At 43.1% G+C, this 19,914-nt stretch overlaps 1 pseudogene; it reads right to left on the bottom strand.

The window, feature by feature from the left end:
* Positions 1 to 3,825: 3,825 nt before the first annotated feature.
* LOC122552120 lies at positions 3,826 to 16,726 on the bottom strand (annotated as a pseudogene).
* Between the last annotated feature and the right edge of the window lie 3,188 nt (positions 16,727 to 19,914).

Genomic DNA, 19,914 nt, shown 5'->3' with positions numbered 1-19,914 from the left:
GAGTACCAAATCCAATATGGCCTCCACTGTGGTCGGACAATCTGCGTACTGAGTTAGAAAAGCTTCCTGGACACACTGCGCAAACACCGCCCCATCCAATCTACTTGATCGAAAGAGCTTGCAATCAATATTTGGGAAGTTGAAATCGCCCATAACTACAACCCTGTGGCTTCTGCACCTTTCCAAAATCTGTTTCCCAATCTGTTTCTCCACATCTCTGCTGCTATTAGGGGGCCTATAGTAAACACCCAACAAGATGACTGCACCTTTCCTATTTCTGACTTCAGCCCATACTACCTACAAAGGCAGATCCCCCTCGAACTGCCTTTCTGCAGCTGTTATACCATTTCTAATTAGCAACGCCCAGGATATTGGTGCCCTTCTGGTTCAGGTGCAACCCGTCTTGTTTGTACAGGTCCCATCTTCCCCAGAATGCAGTCCAATTGTCCAAATACCTGAAGCCCTCCCTCCTACACCATCCTTGCAGCCATGTGTTCAACTGCACTCTCTCCCTGTTCCTAGCCTCACTGTCATGTGGCACTGGCAACAACCCAGAGATGACGACTCTGTCTGTCCTAGCTTTTAGCTTCCAGCCTAACTCCTTGAGCTCTTGAATGACCTCCCCACCCCTCTTCCTACCTATGCTGTTGGTGCCAACGTGCACCACGACCTCTGGCTGCACACCCTCCCCCTTAAGGATTCTGAAGACACGGTCCGAGACATCTCGGACCCTGGCACCCAGGAGGCAACAAACCATCCGAGAGTCTCGCCCATGTCCACAGAACCACCTGTCCGTCCCACTAACTATAGAGTCTCCTATAACTGGCGCTCTCCTCCACTCCCCATTTCCCTTCTGAGTCTCAGAGCCAGACCTCGCGCCACAGACCCTGTCACTGCAGCTTACCCCTGCTAGGCCGTCCCCCCCAACAGTATCCAAAGCGGTATACTCATTGTTTATGGGAACGACCACAGGGGATCCCTGCACTGCCTGCTTCCTCCCCTTCCCACCTCTAACTGTTACCCAGCTACCTCTGTTCTCTGGCACAGCTATGTCCCTGTGGCTTCTATCTATCACCCTCTCAGCCTCTCGAATAATCCTCAGTTCATCCAACTCCAGTTCCAGTTCCCTAACTCGTTCTGTGAGGAGCAGGATCAGCCTGATTTCCTGCAGATGAAGTCGGCAGGAGAATCGGTGGTCACCCCTACCTCGAACATCCTGCAGGAGGAACATTCAACTGCCTGCGCTGCCATTACTCTACACCTCGTCTCCAAAACAAGAACACTGAGTAGCTTACCTTTGGACTTTAAAATTATGTTAGAGGAGGAGGATGGGAGGGAGGCCCGACTGTGTAGGGCCTGGGGTCTAGAACACACCCACTCAAATATCAATCACTTACCTTCCCGACCAGCTCTGCGCTCCAACCTCACTTCCGCCCAGCTCGCGCCGCTCTCTGCTGTGAAAACACCGTTGACATCGAGGTAAGTTCTTTATATATCAATCACTAACCTTCCCGACCAGCTCTGCGCTCCAACCTCACTTCCATCCAGCTCGCCCCGCTCCCTGCTATGAATTCCATCAACATAGCTTCACTGGACCATTCTTCAGAAATCACTTGTGTTAGAACAGCAGTAATGTTTCACCACAAGAAAAATTGACTCCAATCTCCTTCTAGCTCTTCCTTCCTCTGCCGTACCTTTGATGATGGGAGGGGCTTTGAACATAAATTATTCAATTTACCAGTGATGGTTAGTAGCTGAAAATAAAAGTACTATGGGTGACTTGGTGATGGGTAATAAAAAGGTACATTGTGTGGAAGGAAAATTCTGGACATAAACAATAATTTAAAAAAAACGAACTCCATTCTGTCTGCTCAGGTCTTGCCTACACCCACTGTACGTCCAGAGTATTTTCCTTTTATTTTGATAAATCAAGTTAATCTTACCCACTGTTTTGTACTTGTTAACCATTTGTTAACGGGTGTTTGCCGTTTCAGAATGTAGGTTGCCTTATCGTGTACATTCTCAGAGTTCAGTGTTTGGAGTCCTTGTTTTTTCAACCTGTGCTTTGGTCTATAATGCAAAATTACAGAAAAATATTTATCGCAATTTAAGGTAAAATGTTCGGATATTGGAAGAACAGCTAAGAGCTTCAAGTTTGACAGAGGGGTTGAGGGAAAGGACATGGAAAGCAGCAGCGCTTCCAGAACTTCTAATCTCTGCCTTCCCTGATCGAAATCAACTTTTGATTTATAATTTCTGAGGATTGTTATTCATTAATATCGGTGTGTCAGTTAGATCTCAGTCTCAGGGAGGTGTAACGTGCTTCTTTGTTTTGTGATGAACTCAGGGGAACTTACAATAGGAAGAGGGTAAACCCAAAGGTGTGAAGGAGCAGAGCATTCTCCGTGTATATGTGCGCAAATCAGGGAATGTACCATGACACGTGGACAGAAGAGCAAATAAACGCTACTTCATCAATAACGCTGTAGAGAACAAACACAAAGCAATTATGTTAAACTAAAATAAAACAGTCTCTTGTCTCACCTGGAATATTGCATCCAGTTTCAGGTGCCATGTTTTTGAAAAAATGCAAAGTTATGAGATTAGATGTGTGACTGATTGACAACATTATTCCCAGGATGATACACCTCACCAACTCTGAGAAATTGGGACTGTTCTCCTCTGCTGATATTTTCCAGACTCTGTTAACAGTTCCTATGATTGGTTCTCAATTCCGTCTTCTGTCATGTAGATCCCAATGGCTGAATATTTACTTATGAGCTCTGCCTGCCCTGATCAACATCGACCTCTGATTTATTATTTTTTAGGGTTGCTGTTCAGTAATATCCCTGTATCAGATAGATCTTAGTCTCATTCCCTGGGATTTGACAGGTGTGGTGTGTCAAATAGATACCGGGTTTGTGCTCCATGAGATTTATGTGTGAGAAAAACTCTAGTTCTGAGAATCCGCCCTGGGATTGTGCACGTGTTGTGTCTGAATACCTGACTGAACGTTGACATTTTTGGCTGATGAATGTTTCGTTCGTCGCTTTAGGTGGTGATTTCTGCATTACTAAGCCAGGCTGTCCCGACATTGGGAGTACATTTAGTTTAGACTGTGTAGAGTAAATTTCAAACTCCGTTGCCTGCCTTTTATAGGTTTCTGGTAGAGCAAAGCACCTAATTTATATCATTACGTGACCCGAGGCAGTGACCCTTGGTGCATAAGAGGAAATGTTCTCTAATCATTCTGCCTCTGGAGTGGTCCATCAGGCATATCGCATGAAAGATGTATTTACATTAGTGGGCTGCATGGCAGCGCAGCATTAAACTAAATGACTGGATGAAACACAAACAAACAGAACAAGTGAAAGTATTTGGCTGGGAAAGGAGTAGGATGTGGGTAAATGTATTATTACTGAGTGGCCTTGAACAAAGAATTAAGCAAACTCAAGTTAAGTGCATATTCATTCGAGATTTATTAGCCATTTCAGAAAACATTTTTACCCAAAGAATTTATGTCAAAGCTAACAGAAGTGAATATAATGGCTGGATGCCACATTGAGACGAGAACACATGCGCTGTGAGGTGGGAAGTTTCTGTACATCAGTAACAATCACAAGAAAGGAAATACAAAGGCTCATCAGAAAGGGTAGGCAACCATTCTGAATAAGGAACAATTAAAAAACAAAACAAATGGGCTTCAAACAACTGGGAAGCTACAAATTCTCCCAACCACAACCATCTCAAAGACATCAAAGTAAAAACGAAAATCCATCAATAATTGTCTCAGTTACACGCTGATAAACTGAAGTAATCTCACTGATAGAGTCAGCAACAGGGCAGATTGTAGACTGGGAATTCAGAGACCTTGATAAGCAGAGCAGGAAAATCAAAGGGGTCCACAACTCATTCACTTTACCTGGAAAAGAGAAATGAAGCAATGACGCAGATATTTATGATCAGGGACTTTCAGATTTGAGGTTTATTTAATGGCACATTTAGAGATTTCACAAAACATATTGGGCTGCTTGGCGTGAGAAAGTTGTGATTATTCTCACCTTCACCAGAGTGACGGCAGCGCTGTAGAAAATACTCAGGAAGAACAAGGTGATGAACGTGGAAGCAGTTGGCCAGATGTTGCTGTTATCATCCTCATAGTCTTCAATCCAAGTGCGATCTATTGAATGTATGAATATAAAGTCGAGAGAACTTACTTAGATTGTTTATTGATCCAGATCGATCTATCTGCATCCTAGTCATGTAATTAGAGATCATTACATCTTCATAAAGCAGTCAGGTATTTCTTAAATGTGACTCTTATCTCGAACATAGAACATAGAAGAATACAGCGCAGAACAGGCCCTTTGGCCCTCGATGTTGCGCCGCTCCAAGCTCACCTAACCTACACTAGCCCACTATCCTCCATATGCCTATCCAATGCCAATTTAAATGCCCATAAAGAGGGAGAATCCACCACTGCTACTGGCAGGGCATTCCATGAATTCACGATTCGCTGAGTAAAGAATCTACCCCTAACATCTGTCGTACATCTACCACCCCTTAATTTAAAGCTATGCCCCCTAGTAATAGCTGACTCCATACGTGGAAAAATGTTCTCATGGTCAACCCTATCTAAACCGCTAACCATCTTGTACACTTCTATCAAGTCACCCGTAAACCTTCTTTTCTCCAATGAAAACAGCCCCAAGTGCCTCAGCCTTTCCTCATACGATCTTCCTACCATACCAGGCAACATCCTGGTAAACCTCCTCTGCACCAGTTCCAGTGCCTCCACATCCTTCCGATACTATGGCGACCAAAACTGCACACATTACTCCAGATGCGGCCGCACCAGAGTCTTATTCAACTGCAACATGACCTCAGGACTCCGGAACTCAATTCCTCTACCAATAAAAGCCAGTACGCCATATGCCTTCTTCACCGCACTATTTACCTGGGTGGCAACTTTCAGAGATCTGTGTACATGGACACCACGATCCCTCTGCTCTTCCACACTACCAAGTATCTGACCATTAGCCCAGTACCCCATCTTTTTGTTACTCATACCAAAGTGAATCACCTCACACTTATCCACATTGAACTCCATTCGCCACCTTTCTGCCCAGCTCTGCAGCTTATCTATATCCCGCTGTAACATGACACATCCTTCATCACTGTCAACAACACCTCCGACTTTCGTATCATCCGCAAATTTGCTCACCCAACCTTCTAGCCTCTCCTCCAGATCATTTATAAAAATGATAAAAAGCAATGGTCCCTAAACAGATCCTTGTAACTGCACTCCAAGATGAAACTTTACCATCAACTACTACCCTCTGTCATCTTCCAGCCAGCCAATTCCTAATCCAAACCTCCAACTCACCCTCAATGCCATACCTCCGTTTTTTTTTGCAGAGCCTACCATGGGGAACCTGATCAAACGCCTTACTAAAATCCATATACACTACATCTATCGCTTTACCCTCGTCCACCTCCTTAGTCACCTTCTCAAAGAATTCAATAAGGTTTGTGAGGCACGACCTGCTCTTCACAAAACCATGCTGACTATCTGTATCTATTAGTACATTATTGATTCTCAGCAAGAAATTACAAATACTAACTGCACATGTTCTTTCTTCATTGTCCATGTCAGAACATTTTATTTTTTTTCTTTTAATCTATTATTTAAGGATATTATTATTTGAGGAATGCTTATTACGAATGATTATTTTAATTAAATCATTATATTTTAAATATAGGCTGCGACAGCACTTTAGTTGAAAATTGTGGCCATCACTGAACAAAAGTTCAAATGTGATTCTCATCTTTATGTATTGGTGACCAATTGCTTGGCAAATCATGAATATAAGTGACACCACAGTCAGAATATTGCTTAACATTTTTGTTTGTAGGATCTGTATATTTAGAAATAAGTTTTTATGCATGTGTCCCTTAATGTTTTTGATCTATGCTTGGTGTGTTTGGTTTTCCTTTAATGTTTCTGCATGTGGTTATGAGTGTCTCTTACTTCACTCTTGCCCATGTTGGAGTCTGTGCATGAATAAACATATTCCTGTTCCTTTACTGCTGGTGTGCTCATGTGTTTGTGTACCTAAATTTTGGTCTTTTCACATTGTGTAAGTATCATCATTCTAATATGCCACTTCGTTGCTGCCTATGCTTATCTTCCAATGTCTTTGTGAGTGTTCACTTTTCATTAGTGCTATCTAAAATGTGTGCTTATGTGTCTGTTTCAGATCCTACCTACACTAGGTTATTTTCATCTTTATGCTTAATAAATGTCAGTATGCAATGTCATGTTTTGATGAATTTTTATATTTATATGATGATGTCTGCTTATGTGGCAATCTTTCCCAAACCATCTCCTGATAAGCTTGTTTGTGTTATTGTTTGTTGATGCTTGCTGATGCTTGTGCCCATTATCCTTATTTAATAAACGTCCTCTCCATTTGTTGACCTATGCACTTGTGTGTCTGCATGTGAGACTCTGAATTTGTGTGTACGTATGACATTGTATACATGCTGATCAATGTGGCTTAAAAACAACCAATTAAGCTGCCTCTGTCATCGTATGTTTGTGATTCTGAAAATGGCAAAATAATGATATTAATGCTTATCTCTGTGCACCTACGTGCCTGTGTAAGTCGACATGTGGGAGGACATTTTTCGGAATTTGTATCTGTGTGTTCATGTGTGTATGTCTGTACGCATTGTGCTGTATGAATGTATATGTACTCATGCCCGTTTGTGTGTTAACGTGTGTCTATGTTTCTTATGGTTATGTGTGAGTACCCCTGTTCATTTGTGCAAATGCTTTCCTTTCGGTGTATGTAAGTTGTTGCAAGAGCTTAGGTGAGTGTTCAAGTAGAACTTGCTGTGTGATTCTGTGCGAGTATGCGTGTGTGACGTCTTATCTATATGCACATTTGAGTGTGCACATAAATATGTCTTTAGGTGAGAGCCTGTATATGTGTCTTTGCATGTGTATTTGTGATCATCTCTCTGTGTCTGTGTGTGTTTCTGCTCTTTTACCAGACTGCCATTTTTATTATTCTAATTTATTGTTCTAATTTTAATGGATTGCTTACAATTAGATCTGACCTTGGTATTGTAGGAAACATTTCCCATCGTTGTGGAGTGATAAGCGTTTTATGATCAACTCTACTGTTGCAATGATTAAATTTCTGTCTCTGAGACAAAAGGCCTGAGTTCAAATCTCCACTGCCCCAGAGATAACATTTCTGAATATGTTTATCAGAAAATATCTACTTGTGTTCTGTATGTGAAACAAAATGATATCAGGTGCTCGAATACCAGAATTGATCCCATGTGCTGCATAAAACTAAGACAAAACTATGGAATTCAAACCAGGACGATGCAAACACTAGTTTTAGATTATGGGAGTCAATGTTAATCATTTTATAACAGGTCCACGCTTGTCTAACCTGTTTCAAAGGTATTATTTTGCCTGGAAATTTTCAATCTTCGGACAGTAAGCAAGAAGCTGACTGTTCCTGTTAGCAACTGGGTTACATTTCAGAGGACATCGACCTTGAAAGCTCTGCACAGGGAGCAAGAGGACAGACCATTCATCGTTCCCCTCCCCTCCGCTCCACAACAACTTATCTATCGATTCTCTTTGGTGTGAAAGTGAAGATACGTTCTGTCAACCCATGCGCTGGCGAAAGATCCCTGGCAGTTCCCCAGAAACAAAGGTTACAGTTAAACTGCTCTGCACTCTTTACGATTGGTATGTTCCAATCAAATTTAATTTTGAAGTGTCTTATATTTACATTTCCAAATGGTGCAATGTGGCAGTTTAAAACTGACATGAATTTTGTAAGAATGTCCAATCGGAGGAATCAAGAGCAACAAGTTCAAAACTCGTGCTCTACGCTTGACATAAGATGGACATTGTCAGATTTTGTCACAGAGGGATTTAAGATGGATAAGGTACTTGGCGGAATCCTGCAATGAGTGAGTTTTACTCTGTCTCTGACCCAGGGTGTATCTGAGCAGAGAACATTAACTGCGCAATACACTCGTCCTAGACCTGTTAATAATCCACTTTAACTACACAGATAGAATGTAAGTCAGAGTGTGAAACAATTAATTCAGTATTGAACTCACAACTAGAAGAAAAAAATCCTTTATTACTTCTTTTGAATTATTAAATGCCACTTTCAGATTTTTATTGACATGAATTAACAGTGTCCATCAGTGCAAGTGAACTGTTTACGAAACTCGGTTTACCGCTGGATCTATCGACTGTTCTGTTGATGATCTTCAATGGAATCGCTTCATGTCCCACCACACAGGAGTAAGAAGCACCGCTGGCCCACTCCTCCGCTGTAAGGGATAACAGGCTGTACATGAAGAAGGAGGTGTTGTCACTCTCCGCCATCACTTCGGTGTTCTTGTAGATACTGGGATTTGTCCACTTGATGAAGATCTCTCGGGGGGAGAAACCTCTCACTAAACATGTGAGGGAGAGAAACCTCTGAGCGGAGATTTCTTCTGTTGGTGGCAGGAGGACCGACACTGATGGCTCCAGCGGATTAATCACCTCAGAGTATTTGCGACAATTATATATCAAATTTAAAAATCCAGAACCAATATCACAATTTCACGAAATATTAAAATACCGACATTTTTAATTTGGGATTTATTCACTTCCTTTTTCTAAAGGAGCAGAATGGTACACATTCTGTTCAGTAAAAAAAAAGTAAAGTTTAATGTGAAAGTTGCCTCCATGTTTCCAGCCCACAACAAGGGCATTCTGTCCAATTGTCATTGCTGATGGTGACGTCACAACCAAGGTTTCTTCCCACCTTATCTGACTTAATCAGAATACAATATCCTTTGGTACATCTTTTTCTTAATCAGCTACTTAGCTATCATGCCTTCAGATGCATCATTAATGCCCCCAACGTTTGTTTGTTCATTACCAATCAAAGCCTGTCATTGATGTAACTCGATCTGGATTACACATGGGATGCTTTGTGTTTTAATCTCACCGCTCACCTTTCTCCTTGTGGATGGAGTCCCTCAGCAGAGTCGGTAGATTCTGATGGCACGCCACACATTCAAAAGTAACGGCACTCAGCCAGGCTTCAGTAGAAATGTCTAAATTGCTGATCAAGCTGTCGGGATTCTGCCAAGGCTGGTCAGCAATCTCTGATTTCAGAGGTTTCTTTTCTTGTGTGCAGGGAACGTTAACTCCAGAAGGAAGATTGGATACAACGCAGGTTAACGTCACCATCGCCTCCAGTAAGACTTGTTCTACTGGCGGTGGGAGGATTTTAATGGTGTTAGGGTGGCACTCGGTATCTTCGATGAAACAAAAATCAAAGTCAATCAAAAATGCCTCTTTATGATACAAACATCCAATCTTCAGATTACTTCTTCACAGGGTGAAGACACCATCTTCAAAATGGCAACTCCAACTATTGCTGAAACGATGCTTACTATTGATGATGTATTTTGATTCGTGAACGCATTTGTGATTACCTATGACATATCCTGTGTAATTATTCCTGAAGAAGACTGGCTTTTTTAACAAGTGAAACCTGTGAAAAAAGTAAAATCATCGAAAATACCATAATGTAACCCATGGAATTACCTTTCCACCAGAGTTTGTCTCTCACTTAACACCATCTATTGATACTTGTGACAAGAGTAATCTGAATATAATGAGTTAATTTCCACGTTCATAACCCTAAGGTGCAAATGCTGCTGGTCATGCTGACTGCCAAATCACATCCCAAATTTTGAACAAATTATAATAAATAATAATTATTCTCTTTGCAGAGTTCTAAAGCGTTACAGGAGCGGTGAACAGCCATGGAAATTCTGTTCATTGTATTTAATGTGATCAGAAATACTTTGCATTATTGGTGTGATGTCATCCTCTAATTTATGTCTTTGTTCCTCGTGGGCTGACTTTGGAGTGGATCTGAAAACAAGACACTGAGTGCTGCATTGGATATCGAGAAGGACACCCATATCCTTAAGACTTTCCTTCAATTCAGTTAGTTTATAACTGGTCTTTACTTTCACTTTATTTACCAAGCTACATTTTTTAATTTCTTCATAGAACAGGGGAGAAAAACACAAGCAAAAGCGTCTTAAATTAATCTACAAATGCGATGGAAATGTGCACCAGTTTTATAGACATCCACTACTCACTGTGTAAACATCGCCACCCCAAACCAGGCGAAATCAGCCTGTCTCGAGTTCCCAGTTCATTCATCCCTATTGTAGCATTCTTACCAGAATTTATTCTACTGCCTCATCCACTAATTACATAGAGCATCTTAAAGAAGTTCAGTGAGATCACATTAATCCCAGTTAATCAAATGTGACACCCACTTGTTCTGTGGTCTGGTTCCATGAATGAAGTTAAAGAGCTCAGTACCAGATATAAATCGATGTCGTACAATGTCCAAGGCCAACAGATCATTCCTGAGCAGGGAATGAAACATTGAACGCATTTTGATTTATTGTCAAGTGAGGGTCACTGCATATTTTAACCACGTCATTTTGAGACCACAACATCATAAGATAGAGGATCAGAATAAGGCTGTTCGGCCAATCCTGAGTTTCGATCAGAATGGTGCTGGAAAAGCACAGCAGGTCAGGCAGCATCCGACGAGCAGGAAAATCGACGTTTCGGGCTAAAACCATTCTCCTACCTTCTCCCCGTACTAAACAAGAGCCGATCTAACTCTGGCTTGATTACACACAATGGCCTTGCCTCCACAGCCCTCTGCAGCAACAAGTTCCACAGACTCATCACCCTCTGGCTGAAGAAATTCCTCACCGTCTCAGTTCTAAACTGTGCCCCTTTGACCCTAAGACTTTGCCCTTGGGTCCTAGTCTCACCTACCAGTCAAAACATCTATTCCACGTTAACTCGACCTCAGTCTCTCAGTATTTTCTATGTTTCAATCAGATATCTCTCCAAAAGCCCCCCCTCCACCCCCAACCTTATCCTTGAAGCGGCTACCAGGCAAGGATTCAGCACTCTGAATGCCGCTCCCAGCATGGTCAGGCAACAAACTATTTAACAAAGCTCACTGTTTATATATATATCTTTCTTCAGAGAGGAAACATGCTTTTCTGACTTGCCAAAATGTTGAATTATGAGCAATGCTAATGTAACACTCAAACTGAAATGAGGTACGTGGCATGTTGGGAAATGAGAAGCTGTATTGTGCTGTTTACTACGCCTGATAAATTAGTGTGTTTGATTCACATCAGAGTTCAGAATAATTTGTAGCTCTCTCAGTATGTGTCTGTTACCCTGGAGTGCGGTGATGTTTTTACTTTGAATGTTCTCTCCATGAGTTACCTAGCAGGTATAGACTGCGCTGTTGAACCATTCACCATAAAGGACCATCAGCCGACTCGTCACCGAGAAGTTCCCGTTTGCCTCACACACGGGAGACGTGAAGAAGCCAGAATCCAAGGGTCGGCCATTTGTCAACCAACTCACGGAGATTGACTTCGGATGGAACTCGATGATTGAACAGACGACAATTGCAAACTTGCTGCTTGCGATTTCTTCACTGGAGCTCACAGTTAGGAGAAGAGTTGTTTGAAGAATATCTGGACCTTTAGGAAACACATCGCATAAATTATCTGGCGAATTTCATAACAAATACAAACAGTTCTCATATATCAATGTTTCTTGTGGCTAATGGATACAAGAATCATAATTATGCAGAGTGCTGGAGAAGCTGGGATCCATATCGAAAGATCAGCAGGACAATGTGAAAGGCTAAAATTATAGGACACAGCAAGGGAGTCAAGGAGGCATGGGAACTATAGGCCGCTTAAAACAGAAGGGAGATGCAACGTTGGATGGTATTCGTTTTAATGACAGAGTCTGATGAAGAAGGCAGATGAGTTACCCGCATAAATGAGGAAATTATGCGGTTGCTATCACGGAGACATATTGAGAGTGGTGCAGGAGTGACTGTTCAATATTCCAGGATTTAGTGCCTTCAGGCGAGATAGGGAAATATGGAAAAGGATGGGAGCGGGGGTGTGCGGTACAGAATGTTGCTTCTGTCGCAATTCTGACAAGAGTATTTTAGGCTGTAAAGAGAAATGAAATCATGGTTACCTCCTCGAACAAAGGCAAATGGACAGTAATTCAAAACCAAAATACAGCAAACATAACGACTGGGAGAGCACGATAGACCTTACTGGACGTCCAAAAGACCAAGTGCAAATATACGGGCAAATTTCAGAGAATCGTAAATTAAATAGGGGAATGAGAACAGAGGTTTTTAACTTCCTCAGCGTAGGCTTGGATATTCATTTTTGACAAAAATTTAGAGGGAGCAGAATTCTGAACATGCCCCTTGGAGAATATTTTAACAAAGTATGTGTTTAATACAGAGAATTTTAATCCAGACTTTGCAAGAGAGGGGTGAACCTTGACTTAACTTTCGGGAATGAAGTCGACACAGTGGGTAAAACATCAATGGACGGTGCAGACAGTGATCATAAATCTGTTGGATTCCAGATTGCTCTGGAAAGTGATTGAAATTGGCCCAAAGTTCTGAAGGGGAAGGACAATGTTAATAAGATCAGGTAATGATTTGACCAGAGTGGACTGGAAGCTGGACCAGAGTGGGCGGCACGGTGGCACAGTGGTTAGCACTGCTGCCTCACAGCGCCAGAGACCCGGGTTCAATTCCCGCCTCAGTTTGCACATTCTCCCTGTGTCTGCGTGGGTTTCCTCCGGGTGCTCCAGTTTCCTCCCACAGTCCAAACAATTTGCAGGTTAGGTGCATTCGCCATGTTAAATTGCTCGTAGTGTTAGGTGATGGGGTAAATGTAGGGGAATGGGTCTGGGTGAGATGCTCTTCGGAGGGTCGGTGTGGACTGTTGGGCCGAAAGGCCTGTTTCCACACTGTAAGAAATCTAATCTAAATCAGAGCAGTGTGACACATTTAAGAAAGAAATAAGAAACGCACAGGGAGGTCATTTCCCAGGAAGCCACTGCGTGGGACTAAGAATGTAGCGGGCTCTGGAACAAAGGGCATGGAGGGTGAGATAAAGAGAAACAAGGGAGACTTCCGGTCTATACTGAAATCTCAAAACAAGAGAAACTATTCTGGAGTACAGAACGTAAAAGGGGGAGTTTGAAAGAAAGAGGTATTAGGAGAGCAAAAGGGACCATGAGCAAATAACAGCAGTCAAAATAAAGGAAAATACTTTTAAAAGTTACAGGCTCATTCATAGTAAAAGACTAATTGGGGAAACAGTAATGCCCATTAAATGTTATTACTGGAGTGGAGCCAGACGATTAGGTTTCGGTCGAAACGAATGTGTTGTGTCAGTGTTCACTAGTAAGAGGGTCAATGTGGGGACAGAAATCATAGAGGAGTTTTGTGACGTACTTTCAGAAATTAGGGCACATGATGTGATGTTCTGTGTTGTCTTGCTGGATGAAAAGTGGTGATATTTCCAGGGCAGATGAAATGTATACCAAGCTGTTGAGTGATGCAAAGGATGAAATAGTTGGGTCGCTGACAATAATTTAGAATTACTGTCTGGCCATAGCAGATGTGCCAAGTGAGTGTAGATCAGCCAACGTTGCACTGTTATGGAGGACGAAAGAAGGGATAAACAATGAAAACACAGATTTGTCAAGCTAGTCTCAGTGGTAAGGAAACTATTGGAACTATTGAGAAACGGAATTAGTCTTCATTTGGAAGATCAATCAACAATTTTCAGCACGGTTTTATTGAGAAGAAGGCATGTATAATAATTTGATGGTAGTTTTCAGAGAGATAGCTCGATGTCCAGATGAGAGCAATAATCAGAGCCAATGGGATACGAGCTAATTTGACAGATCGGATCTAGAAGTGGCTGAGTGGTGGGAGCAGGAGATAATGGTCATAGGGTATTTGCGTGAATGGAAATCTATTTCTCGTGGTGTTCTGCAGGGATTGGTGTTGATCTCCTTGCTGTTTCTCTTATATACCAATGATTAAGACTCAAATGTAGGAGGGTTAACCAGTAAATTCACAGATGAAAGGAAACTTGTCATGTTGTTAAGTCATGAGCATAATGGCTTTAGATTGCAGGAGGATATACAAGGATTGGTTACATGTGAAGAGAAGTTGCAAATGGAAATCATTCTGGATAAATGTAAGGTGATTATATTCGGCAGAAGAAACTGTGAGGTATTATGCTTTGAATGGTGGAACCCTGGAAAGGACTGAGGATCTTTGATGTACATACTCACCTATCCCCTATAGTACTGTGTCGTCAGGATAAAGAGGCGAAGAAGGTTGGGTACATCTCTATTATCCGAGACATTTACAATGAAGAGTAGGGGAATGATACTGGAACTTAATCAAACTCAGGTTAGGCCGTACCATACTGAAGCGTTGTGTGCATGTTATTGAAGGACTTACAGTGTTATACATTGGGTGCTGTTTGCTCTCCTGGTGATTTGTGCTGTTTCAGTGACAATGTTTACAAGAAAATCTAAGGTAGGGATCATGTACAGTGCTGGGCCCTCTACTTTCTGTCATTTACAAAAATGATTTTTTTAGATTAGATTAGATTACATTACATTACAGTGTGGAAACAGGCCCTTCGGCCCAACAAGTCCACACCGACCCGCCGAAGCGAAACCCACCCATACCCCTACATTTTCCCCTTACCTAACACTACGGGCAATTTAGCATGGCCAATTCACCTGACCCTGCACATCTTTTGGACTGTGGGAGGAAACCGGAGCACCCGGAGGAAACCCACGCAGACACGGGGAGAACGTGCAAACTCCACACAGTCAGTCGCCTGAGGCGGGAATTGAACCCGGGTCTCAGGCGCTGTGAGGCAGCAGTGCTAACCACTGTGCCACCGTGCCGCCCACGATGCGAGCATAAGAAGTACAGTTAGTACGTTTGAAGATGACACCAAAAATGGAGGTGAAGTGCAGAGCGAAGACGGTTACCTCAGATTACAACAGGATCTTGACCAGATGGGCTAATGGGCTGAGAAAAGGCAGATGGAGTTGAATTCAGATAAATGCGAGGTGCTGCATTTTGGGAAAGCAAATCTTAGCAGGACTTATACACTTAATGGTAAGGTCCTAGGGAGTATTGCTGAACAAAGAGACCTTGGAGTGCAGGTTCAAAGCTCCTTGAAAGTTGAGTTGCAGATTGATAGGATAGTGAAGTCGGCATTTCATATGCTTTCCTTTTTTGGTCAGAGTATTGAGTACAGGTGTTGGGAGGTCATGTTGCGGCTGTACAGGACATTGGTGAGGCCACTGTTGGAATATTGCGTGCAATTCTCGTCTCCTTCCTATCGGAAAGATGTGGTGAAACATGAAAGGGCTCAGAAAAGATTTTTGAGGATGTTGCCGGGGTTGGAGGATTTCAGCTATAGGGAGAGGCTGACCAGGTTGGTACTGTTTGCCCTGGACTGTCGGAGGCTGAAGGGTAACCTTATAGAGGTTTACAAAATTATGAGGGGCATGTATAGGGTAAATACACAAAGTCTTTTCCCTGGGGTCAGAGTTTACAGAACTAGACAGCATAGGGATAGGGTGAGAGGGGAAAGATATAAAAGAGACCTACCGGGCAACTTATTCACAGGATGAGACGTGTATGAAATGAGTTGCCAGAGGAAGTGGTGGAGGCTGGTACAATTGCAACATTTAAGAGGAATTTGGATGGGTATATGAATAGGAAGAGTTTGGAGGGATATGGGCCGGGTGCTCGTAGGTGGGACTAGATTGGATTGGGATAACTGGTCGGCAAAGACGGGTCGGACCAAAAGGTCTGTCTCCACGCTGTACATCACTATTACTCTATGAATGTGATTACACTGAAGGCAGCATTGATGAGATTTGCCAGGATTTTGCCTGGGTTGTAGTGTTTTAGTTATGAAACTAGATAAGATAGACATGGGTCTTCCTTGGAGCAGAAGAGAATTAGGGAGAAGATTATCATGATGTCTGGAATTATTTTAGGCATAGACGAGGTAAACTTTACAAATCATTTCCCTTTGATGGAGAGATCAATGCCTCAGGAGCACAGGGTGAAGGTAATGCCAGGAGGTTGAGAGCGGATCTCGGGGAAAACAAAATCAAACAGAGGGTAGTGTGAGTCTGGAGCTCAGTGCCGATAAGTCATGTAGAGACTGAGACCCTCATAATAAGTATGAAGAATTTAGATGCATCCTTGCAAAGGCAAGTCACACAAGGCATGGATCAAGTACTGGCACATGAGATTGGAATAGTTAGGTGGCTGTTATTGATGTGTGTGGACTGGATGGACAAAAGGGCCTTTTTCCTGTGCTGTTATAAATAATGCCTTATTCCTGTGAATCACAGATGATCTGTTTATCTCAATTCCCACAACACTTACCCAGACATGTCATTTCTTTGCTCTTGTGTGACCCGTTGTGTTGAACCTCACAGTAGATTTTGCTGGGGCAATCTACCACTGACTTGGGTAGGGTTAACTGGCTGCTCAGGGTGGAGGTTCCCTTCTTGTTTCTCACTGATGGGTAAGTCTTCAATCCAGTCGTGATCAGCTCCCCACCTTTCTTCCAGGTTACCTTGGTGACGTCAGGGGAATAATCCATCGCCAAACAACCAAAGATCACAGAACCGGTGTTGTGCTCCTGACAGGAGGAGACAAGGCCATAAAGCATGGGGGGACACGGTGTCTCTACAATAGAATGACCAATTGAGCATGCTAGTTTCTGTTAATTTGACCTTATCAGTTGCTCAAATGTATCCTCAGCTGTAAACGTTTTCCAGTATGCTCCCGCTGAAGTCGACAGCATAACTGGGGTTTATTTTTGTTTCGTACCAGTTGCTGATCATGATCATTGGTTCCCTCTTTAGAAACATGCCCTCGACCTTGACCATTACCACATAATTTAGGAAGAAGAACATTCTGATCCCATCCCAGTAACTGTTTGAAGATCTCACCAACTGACACTTTCACTGGATTGCAAGTGAAGAGCAGAGAAGTTTCACAAAATACAAACCAAGGAAATGCAAATTCTTTGAAATTCTACAGTGTGTGCAAACAGGCCATTTGGCCCAACAAATCCACACCCACCCTCGGAAAAGTAACGCATCCAGACCCAATCCCCTTCCCTCTTACTCTACATTTAAGCCTGACTAATGCTCCTAACCTCCCAGTCCCTGAACACAACATTTGCAATTCCCCCAGCTTGCACATCTTTGGACTGTGGAAGGCAACGCACACAGACATGGGGAGAAAGTGCCAACTCCACACAGATACTCACCCGAGGCTGGAATGGAACGCGAGTCCCTAGCACTGTGAGGCAGCAGCGCTAACCACGGACCCAGGTGCCGCCCCACTAGGTACCGTGCTACTGGAAATACCCAACAGCTGGCAGTACCCCCGGAGAGAAATCAGAGTGAATCATAGAACATAGTACATTACAGCCCTTCGGCCCTCGATGTTGCGCTGCCCTGTCATACTAACCTGAAGCCCATCCCATCTACACTATTCCATGTACGTCCATATGTTTGTCCAATGACAACTTAAATGTACTTAAACTTGGCGAATCTACTACCGTTGCAGGCAAAGCATTCCATACCCTTACTACGCAATGAGTAAAATTACTACCTCTGACATCTGTCTTATACATATCTCCCCTCACTTCGAAGTTGTGTCCCCTCGTGTTTGTCGTCCCCATACTTGGAAATCAGGTCCAGTGAGCCTTCCTCACTTATCAATGCAAGGCAGAATGTTCTCTCTGGGAGGCAGGTCACTGCAGCAGCAGCACAGGCAGGAGCTGAGCACTGGGACTGGGAGGATAGCTATCATGGCTGAACTCATGCCAATTGTCTGGAAGTTGAAACATCTAATTTACAATTATCTGAATTCTGGAGGCCTCTGAAAAATGGAGGACCATGAAGGTTCAGAGACTTTGGAGTGTTACAGCTGAGTATTTATGTAAATATGATTTGAGAAATGAACAAGTAATCTTTAACTTTAATAACTATCAAACTGACACGCAGTTCACCACCAAGCCTCATCTTTCAGACTAACCACTGCACTTACTCTGCCTTGACCTAAATTTCCACTCACATAGACAAACCCTACCCTGCTATACACCCATTCATGCCCGGAACACACAATCACTATCACACGAAACACATCCAAGGCAATCCACATTGGTAGTGTAGCTGAGCAGAGAGATCTCGGTGTCCATGTACATAGATCCCTAAAAGTTGCCAGCCAGTTTGATAGAGTTGTTAAAAAGGCATACTTTGTGTTGGCTTTCATCGATAGAGGGACTGAGTTTCAGAACCATGACGTTAGGCTGCAGCTGTACAAAATTCTGGTGTGTCTGCACTTGGGAGTATTGTGTACTGTTCTGGTCACCACATTATAGAAAGAATGGAGAAGCTTTGGAAGAGTTCAGAGGAGGTTTACCAGGATGTTGTTTGGTATGGCGGGAAGGTTTAATTAGGAAAGGATGAGGGTCTTGAGGCTGTTTTTATTTGAGAAAAGAAGGTTGAGAGGTGACTTAATTGAGACATAAAAGATAAACAGAGGGTGGACAGTGAAAGTCTTTTTCCTTGAATAGTGATGGCTAGCAGGAGAGGACATAGATGACAGATGCCAGAGGTTGTTTCTTTACTCAGAGAGTAGTAGGTCTATGGAACGCACTGCCTGTAACAATAGTACACTCGCCAACTTTAAGGGCATTTAAAACGTCATTGGATAAACATATGGAAGAAAATGGAATCGTGTAGGATAGATAGGCTTCAGATTGGTTCCACAGGTCGGCGCAACATTGAGGGCTGAAGGGCTTGTACTGCACCGTAATGTTCTATGTTCTATATTCCAGGTGGACATATGATCTCAATTCCTTTCACTCATTTACACTCCTACCGCCCTGCACCTGGCCCATGGTGAATCTGGCCCTGACTGGACCAGGCACCATCATTTTTACAACCTCTGACAAAAACCCACTGCCCAAGACATGACCTCAGCTCTTTATCACTGACCTCTCATCTTACCCAAGTCAACCTGTGCACATTGCATTCCAGCTCCTTTCACATCTGTGCTTTACAACCTACCATTTTGCCAGACTCCGAGCTTTGCATTTTGACAACACGTCCACATGTCACTTCATTACAGTGACCTTCCACCCCTGAAACATCCTGGCACTCTGCCCACCTCTACACTAACCAGCCTGGCATCCTGCCCACCTCTCCATAAACCAGCCTGGCAAAGATAGACCTCCTGCATTTCAGCTCAAACGACCCCTCACCTACCAAGCAGAATTCGACCAAAATATCCTGTGGCCATTATCATTTACCTTGATGCCACCTTGCCAGACAGAGTGCATGGAAGCTTACCCAGCAGCCAGCCAACACCTCACAGCCTACCAGCCCAAACTCTCCCACATTCCCAATCCCGCCCCTCACTTGCTCACCACCTTCCAACTTTGAGCCTACTCCACCAGAAAGTTAGTGAGTCATAAAGTCGTACAGCACAGAAACAGTTCCTTTGGTCCAGCTCATCCATGCTGACCAGAGTTCCCAAATTAAACTAATTTCACTTGCCTGCCTTTGGACCATATCTATTCAGACGTATCCAGTTACTGTAGCTATTCAAATGTCTTCTAAATGTTGGACGTATCTCTGCATTTACCACCTCCTCTGGCAGTTCATTCCAATGTTTTGGACAGTCACAACATGAAGCCCTAACACCTGCACTCAGTGCTCTGGCCAATGAAGGTACATGTGCCAAACACTTTCAACACACTAGGTACTTGAGACAACGCTTTCAAGAATGTATGAGTCTGAACCCTCAGGATCCTCAGTGTTCAACATCACTACCCAGTGCCCTACCATTA

Source organism: Chiloscyllium plagiosum, chromosome 8 (genome assembly GCF_004010195.1).
Source record: "Chiloscyllium plagiosum isolate BGI_BamShark_2017 chromosome 8, ASM401019v2, whole genome shotgun sequence".
Taxonomy (NCBI): Eukaryota; Metazoa; Chordata; class Chondrichthyes; order Orectolobiformes; family Hemiscylliidae; genus Chiloscyllium; species Chiloscyllium plagiosum.
Note: the sequence above shows the minus strand (reverse complement) of the source record. Positions and strands in the feature narration are given on the sequence as shown.